This window comes from Dama dama, chromosome 1 (assembly GCF_033118175.1).
Source record: "Dama dama isolate Ldn47 chromosome 1, ASM3311817v1, whole genome shotgun sequence".
In the NCBI taxonomy this organism is placed as follows: Eukaryota; Metazoa; Chordata; class Mammalia; order Artiodactyla; family Cervidae; genus Dama; species Dama dama.
In genome coordinates, this window is record NC_083681.1 from 5697839 (window position 1) to 5705006 (window position 7168).

Here is a 7168-nt window from a genome sequence, read left to right on the forward strand (position 1 = left end):
ATAGTATGTGAACTGAGAACTTTCAGATGTACAAACTGGATTTAGAAAAGAAAGAGGAACCAGAAATCAAATTGCTAACATTCAATGGATCATAGAGAAAACAAGGGAATTCTAGAAAAAAATATCTACTTCTGCTTCATTAACTATGTTAAAGCCTTTGACTGTGTGGATCACAACAAACTGGAAAATTCTTAAAGAGATGGGAATACCAGACTTCCTTATCTGTCTCCTGAGAAACCTCTAAGCAGATCAAGAAACAACAGTTTGAAATAGACATGGAACAACTGACTGGTTCAAAATTGAGAAAGGGGTACAGCAAGGCTGCATATGGTCACTCTGGTTATTTAGAGTCTATGCAGAGTGCATCTTATGGACTGCCAGGCTGGGTGAATCACAAGCTGGAATCAAGATTGCTTGAAGAAATAACAACAACCTCATATATGCAGAGGACCACTCTAATTGCAGGAAGTGAAGAGGAAATAAAAAAACCTCTTGATGACAGTAAAGGCAGAGAGTAAAAACCTGACTTAAAAGTCAACTTTCAAAAAACTAAGAACATGGCATCTGGTCCCTTCACTTCACTTCATGGCATATAGAAGAGGAAAAAGTGGAAGGAGTGACAGATTTTATTTTGGGGGGCACCAGAATCACTGTGATGGCAAGTTCTGTGAAAGGAAATCTAGACAGTGTATTAAAAAGCAAAGGCATAACTTTGCCAGCAAAGCTCTGTATAGTCAAAGCTATGATTTTTCCAGTAGTCATGTATGGACATGAGTGTTGGATGATAAAGAAGGCTGAGCACTGAAAATCTGATGCTTTTGAGTTGTAGTGCTAGAGAAGACTGTTGAGAGTCCTTTGGACAGCAAGGAGATCAAAGACAGTCAATCAGAAAGGAAATCAACTCTGAATATTCATTGGAAGGACTGATGTTGAAACTCCAATACTTTGGCCACATGATGCAAAGAACTGACTTGTTAGAGAAGACCCTGATTCTGGGAAAGATTGAAAGTGAAAGGAGAAGAGGGAGGCAAATGATGAGATGGTTGGATAGCCTTACCAGCTTAATGGACATGAATTTGACATAATTCCAGAGACAGTGAAGGACAGGGAAGCCTAATATGTTGCAGTTCGTGGGGTCTCAAAAAGTCAAACATGATTTAGTGACTGAACAACAACAGACAAAGAATAATCATAATGTTGTGATTAATATTATAAATATGGGATTATAATTTCAAAACATATTCTGGTTTAAAAAATAAATCTGGTAGTCAATGCAGTTCTGCAGGGTCTCTGTGTCCAGTGGGACTGGTGTCTGCATTCCTGTGGTGATCACCTTTAGCCATTTTCCCAGCTCCTCCACACCTGCCTCTTCTGCTACCCCTCTATTCCATCTAAGTTCCTAGGGGTCACCCAGGATCACCTTATTTTCTTCCACTAAAGCCACCATGGTTAATGTCCCAGTCACCACTGAAGCCAACTCTGTCTCCACCACAACAACCTCTTAACATTCCACTGGAACCACCATAGAGATGCCAAAACTTTCACAGGACTGGGAAACAAATGCTTGGCGGGCAAAAACAGAACCTTGTGTGCACCAGAACCCAGAAGAAAGGAGCAGCGACCCCACAAGAGACTGACCCAGACTTGCCCATCAGTGTCCAGGAGTCTCCGGTAGAGGTGTGGGTCAGCGGGGGCCTGCTGCAGGGCTGGGGACACTGAATGCAGCAGTGCCTGCATGGGACCTTTTGAAGGAGGTCGCCGTTATCTTCATTGCTTCCACCATAGTTTGGCCCCAGGTAAATAACAGGGAGGGAACACAGCCCCACCCTTCAACAGAAAATTGGATAAAAGATTTACTGAACATGGCCCCATCCATCAGAGCAAGACTCAATTTCCCCCTAGGTCAGTCTCTCCCATCAGGAAGCTTCTGTAAGCCTCTTATCCTTCTCCATCAGGGAGCAGACAGACTGAAAACCACATTCAAAGGAAACTAAACAATCTGATCGCATGGACCAGAGTTCAGTTCAGTACAGTCGCTCAGTCATGTCCAACTCTTTGCAACTGGATGAATCGCAGCACGCCAGGCCTCCCTGTCCATCACCAGCTCCCGGAGTTTACTCAAACTCATGTCCATCCAGTCAGTGATGCCATCCAGTCATCTCATCCTCTGTCGTCCCCTTCTCCTCCTGCCCCCAGTCCCTCCCAGCATCAAGGTCTTTTCCAATAAGTCAACTCTTCGTATGAGGTGGCCAAAGTACTGGAGTTTCAGCCTCAGCATCATTCCTTCTAATGAACACCCAGGACTGATCTCCACAGTGCCCCACAGCAACCGCTCCTTGGAGGTGGGGTTGCTCCTTTCGGCCGCTGCCCCTTGTCTAATTCAATGAAACTACGAGCCATGCCATGTAGGGCCACCCAAGACAGACGGTCTTTCATGGTGGAAAGTTCTGACAAAAAGCTATCCACTGGAGAAAAGAATGGCAAACCCATTTTAGTATTCTTGCCTTGAGAACCCCATGAACAACATGAATACTGAAAGATGAACTGCCCAGGCAATAGGTGCCCAATATGCTACTAGAGATCAGTGGAGAAATAACTCCAGAAACAGTGAAGAGACAGAGCCAAAGCAAAAACAACACCCTGTTGTGGATGTCACTGGTGATGGAAGTAAAGTCTGATGTTGTAAAGAGCAATATTGCATAGGAACCTGGAATGTTAGATCCATGAATCAAGGTAAATTGGAAGTGGCAAACAGAGATAGCAAGAGTGAATGTTGACATCTTAGGAATCAGCGAACTAAAATGGAGTGGAATGGCTGAGTTTAACTCAGATGACCATTATATCTACTACTGCAGGCAAGAATCACTTCGAAGAGATGGAGTAGCCATCATAGTCAACAAAAGAGGCTGAAATACAGTACTTGGATGCAATTTCAAAACTGACAGAATCATCTCTGTTCGTTTACAAGGCAAACCATTCAACATCACAGTAATCCGAGTCTATGCCCTGACTAGTAATGCTGAAGAAGCTGAAGTTGAATGGTTCTATGAAGACCTATAAGACGTTCTATAATTAACACCCAAAAAAGATATCCTTTGAATTATAGGGAACTGGAATGCAAAAGTAGGAAATCAAGAAATATCTAGAGTAACAGACACATTTGGCCTTGGAGTACAGAATGAAGCCGGGCAAAAATTAATAGAGTTCTTGCAAGAGAACGCACTGGTCATAGCAAACACCCTCTTCCAACAACACAAGAGAAGACACTACACATGGACATCACCATATGGTCAACACTGAAGTCAGATTGATTATATTCTTTGCAGCCAAAGATGAAGAAATGCTATACAGTCAGCAAGAAAAAGACTGGGAGCTAACTGTGGCTCAGATCATGAACTCCTTATTGCAAACTTTAGACTTAAATTGAAGAAAGTAGGGAAAACCACTAGACAATTCAGGTATGACTTAAATCAAACCCCTTACAATTATACAGTGGAAGTGGCAACTAGATTAAAGGTATTAGATCTTATAGACAGAGTACCTGAAGAACTATGGACAGAGGTTTGTGACATTGTACAGGAAGCAGGGATCAAGACCATCCTCAAGGAAAAGAAATGCAAAAAGGCAAAACGATTGTCTGAGGGGGCCTTACAAATAGTTGAGGAAAGAAGAGAAGCAAAAGGCAAAGGAGAAAAGGAAAGATATACCCATTTGAATGCAGAGTTCCAAAGAATAGGAAGCAGAGATAAGAAAGCCTTCCTCCGTGATCAATGCAAAGAAATAGAGGAAAGCAATAGAATGGGAAAGTCTAGAGATCTCTTCAAGAAAACTAGAGATACCAAGGGAACATTTCATACAAAGATGGGCTCAATAAAGGACAGAAATCATATGGACCTAACAGAGGCAGAAGATATTAAGAAGAGGTGACAAGAATACACAGAAGAATTAAACAAAAAAGATCTTCAAGACCCCAGTAATGACACTGGTGTGATCACTCAACTAGCACTATTCATCCTGGAATGTGAAGACAAGTTGGTGGGCTTTAAGATGCATCATTATGAACAAAGCTAATGAAGGTGATGGAATTCCAGTTGAGCTATTTCAAATCCTAAAAGATGATGCTGTGAAAGTGTTGCACTCGATATGCCAGCAAATTTGGAAAACTCATCAGTGTCCACAGGACTGCAAAAGATCAGTTTTCATTGCTATCCCAAAGAAAGGCAACGCCAAAGAATGCTCAAATTACCTCACAATTGCACTCATCTCACACGCTAATAAAGTAATGCTCAAAACTGTTCAAGTCAGGCTTCAACAATATGTGAACCGTGAACTTCCAGATGTTCAAACTGGATTTAGGAAAGGCAGAGGAACCAAAGATGAAATTGCCAACATCCGTTTGATCATGGAAAAAGCAAGAAATTTCAGAAAAATATCTACTTCTGCTTTATTGACTGTGCTGAAGTCTTTGACTGTGTGAACCACAACAAACTGTGGGAAAATTCTTCAAGAGATGTGAATAACATACCACCTTACTGCCTCTTGAGAAATCTGTATGCAAGTCAGGGAGCAACAGTTAGAACTGGACATGGAACAACAGACTGGTTCCAAATCGGGAAAGGAGTATGTGAAGGCTGTATATTGCCACCCTGCTTATTTAACTTATATGCAGAGTACATTATGAGAAATGCTGGGCTGGAGGAAGCACAAGCTGGGATCAAGATTGCCGGGAGAAATATCAATAACCTCAGATATACAGATGACACCACCGTTATGGTAGAAAGTGAAGAAGAACTAAAGAGCCTCTTGATAAAAGTGAAAGAGGAGAGTGAAAAAGTTGGCTTAAAGCTTAACATTCAGAAAACTAAGACCATGGCATCTGGTCCTATCACTTCATGGCAAATAGATGGGGAGACAGTGGAAACAGTGAAAGACTTTATTTTGGGGGGCTCCAAAATCACTGCAGATGGTGACTGCAGCCATGAAATTAAAAGATGCTTACTCCTTGGAAGGAAAGTTATGACCAACCTAGACAGCATATTAAAAAGCAGATACATTGCTTTGTCCACAATGATCCGTCTAGTCAAGGCTATGGTTTTTCCAGTGGTCATGTGTGGATGTGGGAATTGGACTATAAAGAAAGCTGAATGCTGAAGAATTGATGCTTTTAAGCTGTGGTGTTGGAGAAGACTCTTGAGAGTCCCTTGAACTGCAAGGAGATCCAACCAGTCCATCCTAAAGGAGATCAGTCCTGGGTGTTCATTGGAAGGACTGATGCTGAAGCTGAAACTCCAATACTTTGGCCACCTGATGTGAAGAACTGACTCATTTGAAAAGACTCTGATGCTGGGAAAGTTTGAATGCAGGAGGAGAAGGGGACAACAGAAGATGGGATGGTTAGATGGCATCACCAACTCAATGGATGTGAATTTGAGTAAATTCTGGGAGTTGGGGATGGACAGGGTGGCCTGCTGCAGTCCATGGGCCGCAAAGAGTCAGACATGATTTAGTGACTGAACTGAACTGAACTGGAACCACCAGGGTCCATGAGGTCACCATTTCTTTCCCACCAACCACCAGAGCCACCTCTGCCACAGCCACTGCCTAGGAGTTGGAAAGATGGTGGGAGGAAGCCTTCAGGTTTTGGGGCCTTAGACTAGTTGCACTCTGGATGAAGTTCTGTCTTCCACGCCCTGAATCAGGGCACTTCCAGTTTCCTCCTCAAGATGGGTTCCCTTGGGAACCCCAGGGCCTTCTATGTGGGAAGGCTCTTTGTCCCCTCCATGACCTTCCATGTGATCCATGGATCCATCAGGACCTCCATGGCCCCTGGACCTCCTCAGGAGGTAGTGGCATCCCTCTGTCCTCATGGTGTGTCATTCCTTCCCACATGCTGTTCATTGGAAGCTTCTTCTTTGCAAGAGAGACTCTTGAAAATCTCCCCCATCAAACCACTCTACAGAAGTTTTAGCATACCTTCATAGGACACTGTAGCATCATGGTCTTTGGGTTTTCCTGTTTCTTTGTCCAAGTAGATATGGATTATGTGTTGTCCACTCCTTAATTTTAACAGCTGTGCACTGCTTAAAGAAGTCCGCCAGGTCATCTAATGTCACACTGGCATTTAATCTGTCCTTGCACATAAATTTAACTGTTTCCAGAGTCTTCATCTGGACCTACGGTAGGCCTTAATCAAGATCTTGTCCTTCATCCATGGGTCCACCAAGCTTATTGAAGCCACCTCACTCTCTAGCAACCATTCTGCCTCATCTTCCCCCCTGCCCACTTCTGCTCATACTTCCACAAAAAAATCTCCCTTTTCTCTGCCCAGGTTAACCAGGTCACTTATTCTCCTGTTCTCTTCAGGTCAGGAACTTCCTCCAGACTCCTGCTTGTAAGCGGGAGTGGAGTACTCTTGGAGTGGTCCTGTGGGAATGAACCCTGTTGCCGTAGCTGCTGTTTTGTTGCCTATATTGCCTTGGAACCTGGCTATAGGATTCAGCTGGGGGATGGAGTGTAACTAGTGTGTGTCTACTGCTCATAGTTGCTTTGTTGACCATGGTAGCTACTCTTCTGTCTATAGCTGAGCAAGCTGAGTGTCATATGCAGACTAAGCTGCATAAGAGGCCTGGTTGGTAATATCTGTAGCAGTGGTTGTATCATAAGCAGCAGTACCATGTACTGGACAGGCTGACAGTACACTTGTTGGGGGTACAGTTCAAGTAGAATATCCATTGGGAGGCTCCCCATAGGAAGTTGCATATGTGGTCTGCCCATAGGTTGCATTGATCTGAGCCTGGGTATAACTGACATTAGTGGGCTGTCCATAAGGTCCAATATGCCTGAGTGGTCTGTGCGTATCCAAGAGTGGGGTAGGTGGTGTAAGCACCATAGCCCTACTGGGCTGTAGGTACTGTAATCCATGGGTACTGTTTTCTTTCCACAACTGCAAATTTTAAATGTAATGAAAATAGAATAAAGTAAGTCTTAGATAAGCATTTAAGCTTCTAGGCATTCACAGTGCAAAAATATCTTAGAAGCATTTCTCTTTTCGTTTTTTCAGTTTCTGCTCAGATGGTAGATGCTGTGTTGAGTCTTGTGGAGACACAAATGAGTAAGATACAGACTTTTACAGAAAGTAATCATAATTCAGTCACAATGACTCCTTTTT

General features: G+C 43.2%; 1 pseudogene; it reads right to left on the reverse strand.

The window, feature by feature from the left end:
- Positions 1-6747, reverse strand: part of LOC133064619 (RNA-binding protein EWS-like) — a 32155-nt pseudogene extending 25408 nt beyond the window's left edge.
- Between the last annotated feature and the right edge of the window lie 421 nt (positions 6748-7168).